This window comes from Haliotis rufescens, unplaced genomic scaffold, assembly GCF_023055435.1.
Source record: "Haliotis rufescens isolate VD_foot unplaced genomic scaffold, xgHalRufe1.0.p SCAF_7, whole genome shotgun sequence".
Lineage (NCBI taxonomy): Eukaryota > Metazoa > Mollusca > Gastropoda > Lepetellida > Haliotidae > Haliotis > Haliotis rufescens.
In genome coordinates, this window is record NW_025964361.1 from 42799079 (window position 1) to 42818643 (window position 19565).

Below are 19565 nucleotides of genomic sequence, written 5' to 3' on the forward strand. Positions count from 1 at the left end.
TCACGGCTGGGGACACCAGAAATGGGCTTCACACATTGCACCCATGTCGGGAATCGAACCCGGGTCTTCGGCATGACGAGTGAACGTGTTAACCACTAGGTTACCCGACCGCCCCTAAAGGGTTATAAAGACATATCGTGTTCGACGTAATAAGCGCCCAGGGCGCTCTCAAAATTAGAAATAGGGGGCTCTTATTAGAATATTATTTTAGTGAAAAAAAACAGAGTTGAAAGATAAATATCGTTATTTATGGTGAAATATTTATGTACGAAAGATATATTTTTCCATAATTTAATTGCCCATAATTAAGGGTGCATATAACACATGAGTGCGTATTATATGCGAATAAATAAGTCTTGTGTACATTGATCAATAGGAAGGGGTGCTAATTGAGATTGGTCACTAGCCTATATATTAGCAAAAGTCACCGTGGGCGCTTATTAGAGCAGGGCGCTTATTACGTCGAATACGGTAGCTGGAATACAGCTGATGGAATAGGGCATCCGCAAACTCTTTCACAACATCATTTACCTGGTCATTACATCACCAGAATGTCCACATTTTACACAAACATGGCGTCATGGGAGCTATTATTTCTCCGATTTAGTCCTATCAGAACAAGTTAAGAATACCCAAACAGCCAGGATAATTTGATATGTAACATTAAGCAAGTTAAAGGTTTGCTGGTGATGAAGAGCAAGCTATTCAAGTGTAAAACGTTTGGATAAAATGTGTATTTCTTGTTAATTGGTTTTACACGTCATCTGTGTTGTTAGGTGTGGCTGTCTGGTCTCCAGTTATACTATAGTAACATTCAATTAGTCACATTCAGTCTTCAAGTGGAATAACAGGAATATATCTATCAAAAGTGGAGTCATATAGAGTGAGTGAGTGAGTGAGTGAGTGAGTGAGAGGTTTAACGCCGCTTTTAACATTATTCCAGTTATATCACGGAGTGTCAGCTTAATGTGGGAGGAAAGCCCGAAGTGATGCAGGTCTCGGAAATTTACCACTTTGCTGAAACCCATGAGCACGGGTATGGTGCTGACAAACCTAGAAACATAATCGGGGTGAACCCGGATTCGAACCCACAATCATAGGTTTCTGGCGTGCCCAAGGGACGCAACTCTGCACAGCGAATCACGGCGCCTTAGACGACTGGGCCAACCGCGCCCCCGGAGTCATATAGAAGGCTTACAGCTTAGCTTACATACTGTACAGGATATTCATAAGTTGGCAAAGAGTAACAGAACAACTTAAGACAGGTTGTTTAATATTCGTATGGAAATAGCATTGTTGAAAGTTTCTACAAGTCAACATGTGGCAACAAATGTCATTACTTTTGGCATCATAAAAAGTAGTTCAATATTGTCTGTGGCATGAAAACATCTTCTCAGTTATTCTACCCCTCTCCACTTAAATCAGACAATTGGATTTCCTTACTCGGAGACCACCTGGGGGTTCCGAGGTCAAGAGGTCTAGATTTGAGATTCCACAAGATCAAACACCACTATCATTATAAAAACATTGTTTCTTGTCAGAAGTCTTCAGCACTGTAATCATAAACATGCTTAACTTGATACAAGTAAAAAATTCTCAAGTAATCAAATCAGAAGTGATGTCAACCTGTTTCGTATTCAGCCACATCAGCTAATAAAAAGGGGGTACATTATGCACAACACATATATCATTAGATCTCAATTACAACCAAGTGATAATGCCTCTGGAGGGGTTTCTTAACAAAAACACAAAGCAAATTTGGTATTCAAAGTTATTAAAATCTAATCCAGACCACCTCAAGTTCAAGAAGAGCTCGTTTCAAAGCATCAGTTCTGAAACTGTCTAACTACATTAAGTTACAAATTTTCTTTTGACAAGGCATAAAACTAGTTAAGAGCCATCGGTTAAATCAATAATTGTCAAGATCACAAAACATGGTGATTGATTCAGCTGGCCAGAATATTGAACCCCCATGTGGTTGCACGTGAGTTGTATAAAGGAATAACCTACTTGCTCAATCCTGCCAGCCAATCAATGAAGAACCTGCAAACAGAAGAGAAAATAGTTTTGGACTTTGTTCAGAGTTCACTCACAAAATACAATTTTCCCCATTTGATATTTAAACAATATTATATATCCCCGAAACACTAAAGTGAGTGAGTATGGTTTTACGCCGCTTTTAGCAATATTCCAGCAACATCACAGGGGGACACCAGAAATGGGCTTCACACATTGTACACATGTCAGGAATCGAACCCGGGTCTTCGGCATGATGAGCGAACGCTTTAATCACTAGGCTACCTGACCGCCCCCCGAAACACTATAACACTTAAAGATGTAATTAAATATCTGCAAACTGGTGATGAATCAAGAACAGCCTTGGGATACTTAAAATTAAACAAATTTAGGTTATACATCTTCATTATTACCTACTTATTGGACACGATGCACAAAGATTTGAATTTAGAAGTTGTCTATTTACATGGTATCAAATAAATAAAGGTAGGATCATGTCTATTATTTTAGCCAATGGCATAGCATCTCAGACATCTCCGGCAATTAAACTTTCTAAATTGTATTCATATACATATACGTAGACAACATATTAGATTCCCAGACAATACATTAAAAGTTCCACAAAACACATTTATGGATGGCACAAGCTCACCTGAAAAGAGTGAGTGAGTGAGTTTGGTTTTTAGCAATATTCTAGCAATATCACGGCGGGGGGACACCAGAAATGGGCTTCACACATTGTACCCATGTCGGGAATCGAACCCAGGTCTTCAGCGTGACGAGCGAACGCTTTAACCACTAGGCTACCCGACCGCCCCTCACCTGAAAAGAAGTTAGTGGCATTACCCAAATTCAAAGATACAGCTATCTTATTAGAGACTGGTTCTTATCTTTACAAACCCTTTGGAGCAGATATCACATCAGTTGAGGCATGAAAGACAAGCCTTATCTCCATAAGCTTATTACCTGAACAGGTGAATTTAACGAGCAGATGTTTGTTGCTTTGGGCGAAGTTGTTTCTTCATGTTAATATCTTGTATGATCAATTTCATAGCTTATGCTTCTGTCAGCGAGAGAATAGTCTTAAATAATTGAAACATTACTATGACACAAATAGCTGTCTGGCTACAGTAGATGGTCTTACTTCAGCTAAGCAATTCATATGATCAAATTTCTCACTTTTATTTTTGTTCCAGACAATGAGGCCATGTACGCAGTGTCCATATGTATGTATAAGACATGATTTGGTAACTGCTTATGACAACGCTTTCACTGCCTGTGTTTTGTTCATGAGTGAGGTCGTTTAGTTTCATGGTGCTTTGTGAAAAACTGAAATATTGATCAGTGTGAACTTTATGTTCCTGGAAAAATAAAATGCAACGCCAAAGAATAATCAGTCTTGATTATATGCCGAAACAGATTCCACTGTGCATAAAAGGCAAAATTGTGTTGTAAATTATATGCATGAAACACTGAAAATCAGTGATGACACCAGGTGTTCGCAAAAAGGGGTAAGCATGACCTGCTCTAGTGATATCACCCGCCACTCACCCAAGTTGCATAGAAAACTAAGTGTTTATTTGTTGTCTGAAGGTATTGCAGGTCTTAGACATTCATCACTGGTGAAACCTACAAGCATGGGTATGGTACTGGCAAACCTTGAATCTGGGATTTGAACCCACAATATCAATGGTTTCCAACATGCCTATGGATGCATAGCAAATTGTGGATCCTAGGATGGATTACAGGACTGTGTGTTGCAGGTACAAGTTTTATCTGATGTATAAAATTTCTGTTTTTAATGTCCAGCAGGGGCATAATGGTTACATACTGCCAAAATCCTTTATGAAAAGTCAGCTCGACGACAAGCATTGTTATTTATTACTTGCCTGTTTAATAAACATACAGCTGTATTACATTGTGTAATACCAAACCACGTGCTTATGTACTCTTGCAACATGTTTCACGAACAAATATTGAAAGCTCTCAACCTCCCTTGGCTTATTCAATGACATTGCGTGTTGAGATGATAGATCACTGTGAGGAGCTTCCCATATAAAACCAATTTTATGAAACTTGTGAATAGTTGTGGTATCTGACTCGCTTTCACTCGTCAGATACCAGAATTATTCCCTCGTTTCATAAAATTGGTATTACACGTGAGTTCTTTTAGTATTCTATATATCCTTAATGCCTGTACATGTAAATAATTTAGATGATATAGTATATTCATAGTCTCTCGTAGTTCCATAGGTAACGACTTGTGTACTGTTATCTGTGTTTTAAAGTGTATATATTGTTGTACATATGAGATTAATAAAATATTTGTGTTTGTCTATTACTCAAATGATAACTTACTTGATGTCAGAGTGGTAATTCAAAATTCAATAGATTAAGCTTCCAGGTGATTGAAGTTTCCAATGATGGGTACTTACTGAAGACTAGCCAACTTTACCAACTCTGATTTGCAACTTAAGCTTCTAAATATTTGATAACAATTAAAATATAATACAGACGGGAAGAAAAGATCTAATTGCTATCTTGATGGACATTTGATGCTTATTGAAGGAGGCTATTTGATATGTTAACGCTAATGTTAAAGGTAAAGATTTAAGGTCAATAGATTAAAATATAGCTGAAAACATCAACGATCCCAGAATCCTTTAGTCTAACTCTGAGAAACGTGTACGACAGTGTGCATCCATCAAAGATCATATGCAGGATCATACACCTTTATTGATTAAGTTATACAATGTTTACATATTCAGGTGGGTGTAGTCTTATTTGAAGAAAAACTTGCCGTTGACCTACATATATAATGTCAGACAGGTCTTGGTTCTTTCAAATCAAGCAATGTGTTTGCAAAATGAAAAACATAAATAGATCGGAGCATGAGAAACACCACTAAGCTCTGTCCTTTCAAAAGACGAGTCGCAACCTTTTGGCGTAAGCCATCTATTCAGCGAAATAAAAGATTTCCGGAGGATTGGACTGCTGGGGTTTATGGGAAATTTTCACAATGGCAAACAAGTTTATATACAAGTATCAAGTACAGAATAGCTGTTTGGCACATCACTGAACATGTCTAACAGAGTCTGAATTGGTGGGGATGTTAGCATATTAGAACCCTGAGGAGAATTTTAATTAGGGATCAACACAATAAACTGCAGAATTGAATTAACTTACTTTCCCCACTTCCTAATGTTGTAAAGAAATCTGACAATTTCATTAGACCGTCTACCTGAGGGAAACAATCCATCTATGCCACTATGTGTTTTTTAACAAGGTACTAATTTGAGGGAGGCTGTATCGGTGTCCTGATTTTGTCAGATTGTTTTAAATTGGCTTAAAGGATTACAGATGCAAAATGGTGTCGCACTATATGCAATTAAAAATAGGGCTGTCTGGCTCTACAGCTCACCTGAACATTTGATATTATAGTACTAGTTTGTAATAAATTTAAGCAAGCTAAAATAAACTAAATACACAAAAATACTCGCCAAAGGTTCGGCAAATACCTATTAACTAAGACTTGGTTGACATTCCCCATATTTAAAAAGCACTCGTGATGAATTCTTTATGCATTACGCAATTCATGGATAAAACAGTGAGTTAAAGTCCGGTTTCAACAACTTGAATCAAACTTGCAGGGACTGCCAGTTGGCAAGTATAGTCCATTAATAGTATACTACTCAACTTAAGATAAGGATACCGAGATCAGGCCTGATGTGACCACACACCTAAATAACCATTATTTAGGTCTTTAGGTCCGTGGTATAACAAATCTAAGACAATATTTTATCAAAATGTGGACATTTGAAGCAGAAAAAATGCCAGTTGAATACTTTGTGTCTGACAAGCAATGAGTATCAGTCTCTCCCTACCTGAACACAGGCTATTACTATCAAATGCAAAGTCGTATATAAAAGATAGCATACGTACATGCTTTGTGAAGAGAAATGCAAAAGGCAGCAGTCTAATTGGTGATGGAAATCTTTAAAACTTTTGCCATTTGTTAGACTTGCAAATAGTCATGAATCAATATAACGTTTCTCCAGATTCCATTAAAGATTTGATTATGGATTTCATTGAAACATCCATTCTCATCAATAGCAGTTTGAAGCTAAAAACTGTGTGCCTGCCAATGCCATCAATAACATAAAATATGTAAACGATCACATTGATTTTTGAGAAATACAAATCGATGTGAGACAAAGTTAGGAGCTCGGCTTTCTATCAGTTTATGAGGTACTGATTATATAATGCAACATTGATAGAAAATCAATGGTAGTTTGATGACGCCTAAACAAGTCTTGGAATACAAATATGGTCTGGCAGCAATGGCAACCAGGTATTGATTAATACATTATCTACATAACTAGTGTATATCAGAGGTATTCCATCCTTTACAGACAGGAAGCAGAATATGAGAAGTTCTGTTTCTCTAAACATCCTCACCATGAGTTAGTGAGAAACCTTAAATGTCAATATAAAAATCTCTACTTTTGCTATAATATTCAATTTCCTTGATTAAGTTACGGAAACCCACATTAATCTCCATAGGGTAATACCATCAAGAACACAACATAAATATGAAAATCTAATTTGGAGAAAATGATGTTAGGAAAAAAAAATGTTAAGATATTAGGATTTGTCTCGTAAAGGAATACCATAAACATCATGAGATCTCAGATTTAAACCATTTCTTGTTAAGACAGTGGAATTTAACTAATGCAAGCTTTCAAGCATGAACATGAAAATTAATGGAAAAACACTGGAAGCTGTACTTTAATGGTAATTTATGGTGAGGTCATATGTTGCAACAAGTCAAGGGCCATACCATACAGAGTGTTGTTGATGCTTATGGCGCACTCAGCAATATTCTAGCTATATGACGTCTGTCTGTAAATAATCAAGTCTGGACTAGATAATCCAGTGACTGATATCATGAGCATCGATCCACGCAATTGTGATACGACAGGGTGTATCAACGGAGTCAGTGAGTCTGACCACCCGATCCTATTAGTCGCTTGTCATGGCAAGGATGGGTTGGTGAAGACCTATTCTACCCCGGATCTTCACAGGTCAACTCCACGCAGTGAATTATGGGGTTCTAGATGACAAGGCAAGCTGTGTCAACAAACACTGATGAAGAGTGAGAATCACAACCAGGAATAACTTGTTTTTAAATTTCAGAGATTGAAGATTGGATATTGAAGGGCAGAAACATAGGCTAGAGGGCACAGTGAATGTAATGCTATTTATAGCCAACTGGAAAACATTTTAAAAAATCTGCGTTCTTGTTGTTGAACAGTTTTCTGTTATTATTCACTTGTTTATACCAATATAACTTGTAATGTATCGTATCTCCACAAGATTCACAGCTGAGTGTTTTTCCTGGTGCATTTCATTCTGTGACCATTTTGTCCATCTGATCCCCATTTTAGTCAGCTTTTTGTGCTATTCCTTCACCTAGGGGTGAGACAGACACCTTGTGTACTCATTCGGGTAGGTACGGAGTAGGACCCGAGTTCCCACTGGTTACACTGCAAGTCACTGATGTTGGCATTCCTTCTGACTTTAATATGTGTGAATAAAGACAAAGCTTCAGCTAGCTTCAGTGTATGCATGACCAGATCATTTTAAACATGTTGCCAGGGACAAAACTTTTTGCCAGGGATCCTGTAAAACAATTCCGATTCGACATTTTGAACCCAACTCTTGACACCTACAGTGGGTACCCAGGTCGGGTCAGGTAACGGGGGTTGGGTCAGGTAGTAAATATGGATTGTCCCAGCTAGAGTTGGGATGAATCCTAATTTACTACCCGGGTATCCAGCCCCCTATTACCCGATCCTACCCGGGTATCCAGCCCCCTATTACCCGATCCTACCCGGGTATCCAGCCCCCCTGTTACCCGATCCTACCCGGATACCCACTGAATGCCCTGGCAAAAACTATTTAGATACATGTATCAAACAATCAGATCAAGTGTACGCTGAATTTTTCCTGAAAGCTTTATCTTTACTCAAACATACACAAGTCAAAGGAATGTGTGCATCGTCAGAAAGAATTGTAAACATTAGCAACTTGTAGTGTAACCACTGAGCAATAGTGAGTTTTTTGTCATTAAACAATATATCACGTGACTAACCATGGGTGGGGCTGTACTGTGCATGCATGGCTACCCGGGTCCTACTCAGGACCCACCCGACCTGAGTACCCGAGGATACCTGTCCAAACCCTACCTTCACCTTTACTTAATGATTATACTTCTGACAAGATACAGCACTGCAGACATTAGCATGCAACACCAGGTTAGCACAAAGCTAGTGAAAATTAATAAGGACCTCAAAAAAGCTGTCCGACACCATCCCAGCTGGCGAGTTGTAATTTTCATCAATTTCATTCCACCCTTCAAGCAACTTGAATATTTTTAAAGCAGTTTTAACAGTTTTTCATCACAAAAACAACATTTCCACACACGTTCTAGAAATCCATATTCTGTTTAAAGCAGTTGGGCTGATGTGGATTGGTGACCGTATTTAAAAGGGAAGTGAAATATTTTTAGGAGCTGTGTTTATGGTCACTTACCCATTAGGACTTAGGGCATAAATTAACCAGCTGTCCATCAATTGATATCATAATCAAGGCTTTACTGTTTAAAGTATCAGATTGCTGAGTGCGACGTTAAAACAAACAAATAAACAAAAATAAAAAAGTATCGGTCAAAATAGTAAAAGAACAGTTCTTTAAAACTTTGCGAACCTGAAAATACAGCAATAATTCCCAGGGTGCCATATTTCTCACATCGGGTATGTTTGGGGGATGGATAAGTGATTGCATGTAAACACAGCATTATATGGTTGAATGAGCTGAAATTTTAACTGTTTGACCTGAAATCTAATATGGCTGCCATGGATACACAAAATCTGTCAAGACTATCATCAAAACAGCTGGAAAATTGATATGCACCAGCAAAGAATGATATTACTGTATTATTGTAAGAAGATAGTCATAACAATAAACATGTACTCAAGCTATGCCAGAAAAATCACCTGAGCTGTATGGGAAAATTTTACCCTATGTGACAGCATTACAAAAACCAGAATATTCTTTAATTTATATTACTTGCATATATTTTTTAAACAATTTCACCTTAACTATGTACTGAATATTCCTGGTATCAAATAAATTACTTTGAAACATAGGCATTGTACAATAATAATCAAATTCTATTCAGATCTAACAAAAGACTTCTTGAAACCTATCTTCAGGAATGTTTGTTTTGAGTTGAGGTGAAATGGAGTTTAACGTCGCGTCCAAGATTATTGCACTTATATAGTGGCGTGCAGGCACATGTGTGTGTGTGCGTGTGCGTGTGCGTGTGCGTGTGCGCTAGTCTGGACTGATGCCGATTTATAGTGCTAGCCCACTGAGATACCATGCTGCAGTTTAACATAACCCCACTCAGACACAGTATACTGACTCCGAGCCAACCAGTCCTTGTTTTAGCCCGTTAATGCCGAGCACCAGACAGGGTAACAACAAGTACCATCCCATAGTGTCTTTTGGTATGACGCAGCCGGAGATCGAACCCAAAACCTTTCGCTCTCAGGGTGGATGCTGTACCACTAGACCACAGAGGTGGTCTGTTTGTTTTGATAATACAAATAAATAATACTTCACAGGGAGACCTGTACAATTTGTGCTATTTAACACCATCAAATATGGGCTGCTGGGTAGCCTAATAGTTAAAGTAATAGCTGATTATTCAATTCCCCACAAATGTACATTATGTGGAGCCCATTACTTGTGTCCCCTGCTGGAATATTGTTAAAAGCGGTGTTAAACCCTTCTCAATCACACTTTACACGGGTCTCTCACATTACTGAAAGTTTCGGTAATCTCAAATGAATATATACTCTCTGCAAAAAGAAACTTGAATACCATACATGTTGGTTAATATATGAAGAATTTCTCATATTCAAAATATATTAGATTGATTCGATGCACAAACAAACATACTGTTTTGTTGTTGAACAGACGATAATGAACACATCACATGTGACAGATTCAAGATTAGAGACGCACCATTTGTCTCTGCACACTATCCTTCACAAGTTTGGAAATCACGTGGAGCATATCATGATAAGAATAAAGACATTCTGTGGTAACACTTGACTGATCATTAGTTTTTTCATTAAGTGGTACCCATTGGAAACATATCTTAACATAAATACTTCTGTTTCTTTGGTTCGCGTTTCTTTAGGTGGTGAGTATAGTTTAGAGTCTTACCCATAGCCATGAAAAACTGCAAGATCTCTCAACATTGGTAAATTGCATTATAAAAATGAAATAAGACAGCACTTCCAAAGTAATATTCTCAAGAGTAACATTTATACTTATAATATACATATATAGAAATATATTTACAGGTACATGACCTAAGCATGAAATATATAACCATGTTCATTAATCAGTTATACAATGGTAGATAAAACACAATAATGTACCCCTGAAAGCATTTCACCAGTATGAATTCACACATATCAACATGCACAATGTAACAGATGATTACTTGCAGACTACCCATTAAGGCCAGTCACAGTTTGCTATACTTGTGCTAACACCTGAATAGACCGGTAAGGGTTATTTACAGACCTGAATAGAGTCACCCAAAGGGAGATATGTACATTATACCTACATTAAGAGATAACGTCACCTCAAACCATATTCCATTTCAGCCGTACACTTACAAAGCCGATGGGATCATGGGAAACTGAACTACTCAATGTGACCTGACAAATCCACGACAGGAGCTACATTCACCGTGGTTTATGTATTGCATGTGAGAGGGAAAAACGGAGTTGTGCCACCTGCTGCTATTAGCATATGAAAGATGCATCAAAATCTCAGTCTTCAATCTCATATCATGCCGCGCCTTGCATTGTTTGAGGAAAACTAAAAAAATTTAATTTAACATTTGAATTCATTTTAAAACAAAATTCATAAAGATGTATTTGAATGCTTATTTGAATAATTCCTGTCACGTAAGATTAGATTTAGAAAATATTCATAACTACTGTATCAGTAAGGAAAATCTGATCAAATTAAAAGGTTTGTAACACATGAATGTTATCACATGAATACACACTGTTGAATGGACTGATAAGACATTCATTCAGTGAGTACAGAAGGACAATCACACATCTCGATCTAAGCAATATCCAACTGAATTCAGCAATCACACTGATTACACCCACCCAGAGCACATAAACACCCAACTGACAGCATCAGTCGTTAACTTACCGGTCCCACACCTGAATCAATCCAAACATCCCAAAAGCTCCATATATAAATGTCACTAAATCACAAACATTGGCAAGAGGACATAAGTCCAGAGCATTCTGTCTCACAGGTCGTGTTTCAACTCACATTTGATAAACACTGATCGATGGTTTCATCTCTTGCTAGTGCGTATAAAAATAGCAGAATGCATCACAAAGAAAACCCATGTAGCATGACTTGGGGAACCGCGCGGTCTATTCACCTATAAACGCTGCAGCTTGCGTATGCTAGTGAAAGCGGCTCAGTGGTTAAGTATAGAGAGTATTTGAGCGGCAGAAAGCTAGATCTTCAATCAATTTGCTGTCCGTCTTTGCTGGCCTAGTCTTTGGTCACGTCTGTATTGCGAGTCTCTACCTAATTAACCTGGCCGCCTAACAAAACATCTCTCCAGCCAAACAATCCTACCCATAATCACTACCTCAATTTAATCACTGTTGTCAGCACTCGACCAGCTCTACGATCACCTCATTGACCCTTCAACAAAATCCATCCTTTTGATTTGACCTTTTAGCTAAAAACATTAAAAGAGGATATAAAAAAATATTTTTTAACAAAATGAAAATCAATGTTTCTTTTTAGCATGCACAATCTTTCTGTTTAGAAGACAAATTAACATTTGTCTGTTGTCTTTTATCTTTTTTTAAACTCTACTGTTAATATTGTTAAAGCACAATGTGTGGATAAAAAAATAAATTCAAATTCAACATTACAATTGCAAAAAAATGGTCATGTTTTGAAAGAAGACAAAAATGGAGTAGACTCTCCTTAGGTTTGGTTTTTTACACCCCACTCAGCCATATTCCAGCTATATGACAGCGGTATGTAAATAATTGAGTCTGGACCAGACAGTCCAGTGATTGACAGCAGGAGCATCGATCCAAGCAATTGGGATACAATGACCTGCATCAACCAAGTCAGCAAGTCTGACCACCTAATCCCGTTACTTGCTCTTATAACAAGCATGGGTTGAGAACAAGCAAGGGTTGCTGACAACCTGGAACTTCACAGGTCTCCCTTAGATACTTTATCAGCAAGGCCATACAATGGTTCATCACAAAACACCATGTTGACATTATATTCATTTTTATATATTTTCACTAAAAGAGACATTCACCCATCCTTCCCCAAACATCGGCATTATTCATGACTTAACAAAACCCACTCAGTCTCTCTTCACTGGAAATTAATTTGGATCATTCAAATTAGTCTACCATGCATCAGAAAAAAAATGTAGTCTTTAATTACTTGCAGATTAACTATTAATGAATTCTGAAAAATATGTCATAGATATCACTACAGCTAACACTGATCACTAGCCTAGTTGCATAACAAACAATGAACACATGACTGATCACACAGAATAATTTCTCATTTAAACATAATCAATGTTTTTTTTGGTATTACCTAGGGTTTGATTCCACCTTGACAAGTTTAGTCAACAGGTGCACACATGCAATCAGAACCATTTGCTTGGCAGGTGGGACAACATAATGGAGACAGGGCTGTTCACTCCTCTAACTTAATTATAACTTAATATTAATTACCTCCGTCTTTAAAAACAGTGACGTGACTAACGTAGATACCCACCTACAGGACAAATGTTTTAGACCTAGATTCAAGGGGTATTGTGGGTGGGTTGATGGGTTGATGGGTTGATGGGTTGATGAGTGAGTGAGTGAGTGAGTGAGTGAGTGAGTGAGTGAGTGAGTGAGTGAGTGAGTGAGTGAGTGAGTGAGTGAGTGAGTGAGTGAGAGAGTGAGTGAGAGGGTGAGTGGATGAGTGGGTGAGTGAGTGATCTGTTTTGTGATCTGTTTTGAGATCTGTTTTGTGATCTTCACGGGGCACATCAGTGTGGTGAAACTCACAAGCACAGGTAAACTGTTGACAAATCAAGAATCAAGAATCATAGTCAGGGCGCATCCGGGATTAGAACCCATGATTGATTGTTTAGTGTTTGACGTCACACTCAGCAATATTCCAGCTATATGATGGCAGGCTGTAAATAATCAAGTCTGGACCAGACAAACAAGTGATTGACATGAGCATTGGTCCACGCAATTGGGATACGATGACATGCATGAACAAGTCAGCGAGCCTGAACACCCGATCCCGTTAGTCGCCTCTTATGACAAGCATAGTCACCATTTACAACAAGCATGGGTTGCTGAAGACCTATTCTACACCGGATTTTCACAGATGACCGATGATTGAAGGTTCTGGCACACCTCACAGGCCAAAACCAGTACAGTGACAACTGGGCCACCCATACCCAAAGTGAGTGAATGCAGTTTCTCTCAAGTTATATCATTGCTATTTAACTGATTTGTGGCATAATCAGTCAGGGCCTGGACATGTCATCAGGGTTCAGGGATTTGTTTTAACCTTGACTTACAAAAATAGGAGTCAAGGGTACCCCAAATAATAAATTTTAAAGTCCTCTGTCAATGTGAGGTTCCTGTAAAGTAGTGACATGGTGTAGTGTACTGTATGTTTTATAATTACTCCCGAGCCTGGAATGAATCAATGATAACATGAAAAGTGGTCATGATTGACATGATGACATAACTTCTCTTGATGTGCAGTACAGTAAACTATGTTTACAATGAACACACTTAAAATGAACTGACCGATATAACTTATTTTTTAGTCATGACCATTTGTTGTATATATGCTGTATATGCTTTTAACGATCTACGGCTATTACAAACTTAAATAAGTGGTTTCTTAGAGTTCGTTATAACCGTAGTTTACTCTGTGTGTGTGTGTGTGTGTGTGTGTGTGTGTGTGTGTGTGTATATATATATATATAATTAGCCCTTTTTCTACATTGGTGCCTAACGGATGCACACAAGTGCTTCGTGTAAAACCCTGAGAATGAATCTTGAATTCAAACTCATGACTAGCAAATGCCGACAGCTGAGGCAGTGAGTGAGTGAGTGAGTATGGTTTTACGCCGCTTTTAGCAATATTCCAGCAATATCACGGCGGGGGGACACTAGAAATGGGCTTCACACATTGTACCCATGTCGGGAATCGAACCCGGGTTTTTCGGCGTGACGAGCGTACGCTTTAACCACTAGGCTACCCGACCGCCCCCTGACAGCTGAAGCAGCTCAAGCTGATTCTAGTTAGAAATGTTATGCTGCCATTATGGCCCTCCTTCCCCAAACTGAAAAACATGAAATACTGCCACTGCATGGTTGTAAAAACATCCTATAAAAGGCAGTCGAGAGCATCCACTGAATTCATGACTACTCCTATGAACACAACAGCTCGTAATTCATTGAAATTACAAATCTGGGACAACCCTTTTATGACTTGCAGTGCTTGATTAAAATTAAAATTTCATCAGCACAAGGTTAGTACCCAAATTAAACACATAGCTTGAAACCCAACTGATGGCGATGTGTTATGTAATTGTCAGCTACAAAGCTTAACAAGATCACCTTGCAAAAGAATTTCTTTCAGTATGTTTCACAAAATGCAAAAGACTGTCCATATAGTTTCATTTAAAGGTTTGAAGCAACACCGATACTGTAAATTGATTATGGGAAAGCATGTGATATCATTAAAACATGTTACATCTGTCATTTAGCCTTCACAAGCAGGGACAACAACCTGAAACTTTGACAGGTGCTTGTTTCACCAAAATTTCCATTATATCAAAGATAGTTAAAGCAAAGATTTACGGTATTCTGCAAAACTCATTTCGTCTTGAAAGATGAACTATTTCAGAGAAGTTAAATGTGTTTGTCTTTGAAGGAATCTGCCTAGTGTATCACTCAACTCCAAGGAATTTTCTAAAGTAAACAAATTCTTGTTTAGTGTTTGCAATCAACATTCAAATCTGTTAACAATATGGGATGGGTTTTATACATGCCAAATCCATTCTGCACCCATTCACTTGTGGCAGGCCAAGTAAAGATAGAAAATCGACAGATTAAAAGAAACTGTTTTAATCAATTCATTTTTTTTTTACTATTTTATAGGAACGTTTTGAGTTAGTATTATGAGCTAAATGAATACATATGGCACTTTCCTGTATTGATTTCCAGCCTCAGAGTGAACAACAAGTGGAAAGTGGACAACTTTACATTTGAAGCATGTAATTAATACCCAAAGATGTGTCTCAACCATATCATAAGAAATGAATACAATCTGTAAAAGAAAAAGCAAGGATTGAGTTTGGAATGAATGTTCGCCAACATCTGGTGTCACTGGTTTTAAGTGATCCATTCATATAATTTTTCACCTCTATTTTGCCTTTAACACCCAATGGAATCTTTTTCGGCAGATAATCGAGACTGATTACTCTCTGGCGTTGATGTTTTTATATTTATGGCCCGGTCTGCAATATTCTATTTATGTCACAGCGGCCTGTATATGATCAAGTCTGGGCCAAGGAAACCAGTGCACAAGTGAAATGTTATGCTAACTCACAAGCTTGGTACTGACAAACAATCTGGGTGAGCTGGAATTCATTTCACAACAATTTGTGGCGACTGAGCATCCAGATAGGTAACGCCACACTCAGGAATATTCCAACTATATGATGGCAATCAATAAATAATCAAGTTGGGACCAGACAATCAAGTGATTGACACCATGAGCATCAAACCCCACAACTGGGATACCATGACATGAATCATCAACCAAGTCAGCTAGCCTGACCACACAACCCGTTAGTCACCTCTTACGACAGCATAGTCGCCTCATATGGAAAGCAAGGTTGCTGAAGACCTATTCTAACCCGGATCTTCACGGGTCCACCCAGATAGGGAAAGAGAAGAAAGAGCATAACCAATCTGAATAGAGATTCCTTGTAATCATTTTATTTTGTTTGTTGTATAATACCACACTCGCCAACGATATTCCAGCTATATGATGGCGGCATGTAAATAATCAAATCTGTACCAGACAATCCAGTGATTGATACTGCGAACAATGATCCATACCTTCAGAGTATTATGAAACGCAATCAAGCCTGACAAACCCGATACATTTAGTTGCTTCTGATGACCACCATAGGTTGCTGGGGTCCTATTCTAACTCCGATTTCCCACGGTATCATAATCACATTGATGAAAAACACTACCTACTTCACTGTACCAAACACACTCAAGAAAGAAATATACTCTTTGGAAAATTATCCACACAAAATGTAAATGTCCACAATCATGAAAACAAATTACTTCACTACATCTTCTCAAATAATGAGGCCATCAATATCAACTGCATTTGTTTCCATGTCTATCATTTCAAGCAATAAATACCCCTTGATCTTAATCAACCGATGACATTTTATGTACAAGATCATCAAATATGTAATATTGATTGGTTTTTGAGTTTACAGGGATGTATGTATGCATCTGTTCCGTAATGGAAAGTTTCTGCAAAAAATATTATCTTATCTAATCGCATTAACATAGATGCATGTATTAATGTCCAAAGATCTTATTTTAACTATATTAAAAAGTAATATCCCAAAGAAATAGAAATTAAAATAATCCTGAAGAAAAAAAGGACGAGGGTAGACTTAGTTGAGTTTCATGCCGCTTTTAGTGCATCTTCCCGAGGCAAGTGTGTTAACTGACTATAAAAGTCCAGTTTCCACCCTTGCCGAACTAGGCTGGTATTATGGAGTTACATTTTGGCTGGACTAACGAGTCTATGCATAGTCCAATCAAAATCGTGCTCCGAAATCGAAATCTGGTTCGTAAAATGTCATACAGATTTCGGTCGATTGCAGGATTTGCAAAGCATGTGCACCGCTAACTCGTTGTCAACAGATATTTTCTAAATCATTTCATGTTTTTAATCAAGGTGCTCACCTGATTTGATGCACTTCGCGATGTAAGACTTGTTTTATCACAATATATAGATCTTGATTATCGACTGGCGCCGCAGTTTTGGTTGAAGCAAATGCAAGTGATACGAGAGGTGGAATCTCATTGATTCATAGGAGAGGCATAGAAGGAACATAACTCGTAATAGCCACTGGTGGCGCTATGATCGAGCCCAGGATTCCAGCCTAGTTCGGCAAGTGTGGAAACTGGACTTTTAAAGTCAGTTAACTCTCTTGCCTATGGAAGATGGTTTTAGCGATATTCCTGCCATATTATGGTACAGGGACAGATGAACACTTTAACCATCAGGCTACCTGTACGCCTCACATGAGAGCAAATTTTAATTTGCTTTTATGCTACTTTAAACTTGTGTGTAATCAAAACCAGATCTAAGTGTGATGGGCAAATGCTTCAACATCAAGGCTACCCCACTGCAATATGAAAAGTGGTGAGGTGAAATGGGGGTTTAACCGCGTCCAAGATTATTCCACCTATATAGCAATGTGCATGCATGTGTGTGCAATATGAGTGAGTGAGTGAGTGAGTGAGTGAGTGAGTGAGTGAGTGAGTGAGTGAGTGAGTGAGTGAGTGCGTTGGGTTTAACGCTGCTTTTACCAGTATTCCAGTTATGTCACGGTGTGTCAGCTTAATGTAGGAGGAAAGCCCCAAGTGATGCAGGTCTCAGACGTTTACCACTTCGGTGAAACCCACGAGCATGGGTATGGTGCTGTCAAACCTAGAAACATAATCGGGGCAAACGGCAATTCGAACCCACAATCATAGGTTTCTGGCATGCCCAAGGGATGCAACTCTGCACAGCGAATCGCAGCTCCTTAGCCTTCTGGGCCACCCGTGCCCACCAACACCCAACCCCCCAAACCAATATGAAAAGAATGGGAGGTAGAAAGAAAAAGATCTTGGTAGATTGATCGGGGATAAGAGGGAGAGCTAAGCCCATCTGAATAGAGAAATGCAGAAATTTTAGTTTTGTCATGTCCTTAATGAACCAAAATACATCTTATCATTAAAAGTAACTAAGACCCTAAAAAAGAAAATGAAAGTGCAATGTTGGTAATGAGAGAGAAAGAAATGAGGGAAGGAAAAAGAGAAAAGGAACGATCAATATCATATTTTTAAGTTCAAGAAGAGCAAAGCTGAATCTGATGCTTGTAAACAAGTTTCTTGTACCGAAGGGGTTCAGAGTACTGACTACCCCTGCTTTGATAACAGTGACAGGGGTGAGACGTACCACAAATAATTGCGGGAGGGCAAAAAAAGATATGTTTAAGGAAACTGATGCCATGGCCTGACTTATCAAGCACCAACAGTCAGATGCAAAACAGCCTAACAAAACTGGTGGACCAAGCTGTCGAAAGAGATAAGATTAACCACAAGGAATAATGGGTTCGACTTTCACTTAGCCGCTTATGATAACGAACCAATCAGTTTGACTGACTGTGCAAAAAAGTGACAACTTTTCCAATTCATGTCTGGAGGTTAACATTGTAATAAAAACTCAAGTGTTGGTCAGCTTTTGTAACCATGACATTATCGGCAGACCATCGCCATTGCCAACCAAACCCAGCATGACGACCAAAATGAACATCATCCATATTGTCGCGATCTTCGACCCAGTGTGCTGCTTATCGCATCATCTGCCAATAAAGACATTATTTCTGCTTTGAAGCCTCCCACTTTGTCGCTGGTCAAAAGATCATTGTCAATGCTGGGTGACACAGCGTGGTGTCCAGCCAAGAGGAGGTCGTGACATGGGCCTCATACAATTGGGACACAACATTCGCACAGTCGCCAACTCTGAATAGACCATGAGCTGATCAGACTTTCAATTCACTTTTCAAGTCTGCTGTCGCAATGTACGCATCAACAAAAGTGTGTTGGCTATGATTTGAAGACGATCGGTTCTCCAAAACAAACCCACCTGTCCATGTCCGCTGTGTACAATAAAGTTTTCTAATCTGCTCTTCATCCGTGCCGAATTTGTCGACAAGTATGCCGACAGCGTAGATTGTGGCAGTATAGAGACATCTAGTTATCCTCACTTAGGATTTTTAGAGCTTTATACCTATCAATGGTAGACTTTACGACAGACGTGCAGACATCTGCATGATAAGAATAGGCCTTTTACCTATAGGGCTCAGGACCCCTTGTACAAAGATTAAGTCTAAAATAAGAATTCCGGCTGATTTGACTTTCAGATCATTCTTTCCACTGGATTAGAACCATCTTGCTTCAGTGAAGTTGGTGATTCGAGAAGTTATGAATCATAATTTCATTTATAAGCGGGGAAATCAAATTTAGTAACTGGAGAATCAGATCAAGTACATCTTTTGT

General features: G+C 38.5%; 1 protein-coding gene across 6 annotated transcripts in view; it reads right to left on the reverse strand.

Annotated features, from left to right (window-relative positions):
- The window catches only part of LOC124132669 (protocadherin-9-like), a 117379-nt gene that overhangs the window by 61831 nt on the left and 35983 nt on the right, over positions 1–19565 (reverse strand). For 4 of the 6 annotated variants that reach the window (XM_046496702.2, XM_046496708.2, XM_046496710.2 and 1 more), the window contains exon 3: positions 2011–2043. The exons of 1 other annotated variant lie outside the window; for it this stretch is intronic. The gene's annotated coding sequence lies outside the window, so the exon portion shown is untranslated. Of the gene's footprint in view, positions 1–2010; positions 2044–11328; positions 11460–19565 lie in introns of those variants that run through there. One more of the 6 variants, XM_046496703.2, reaches the window with a different exon arrangement.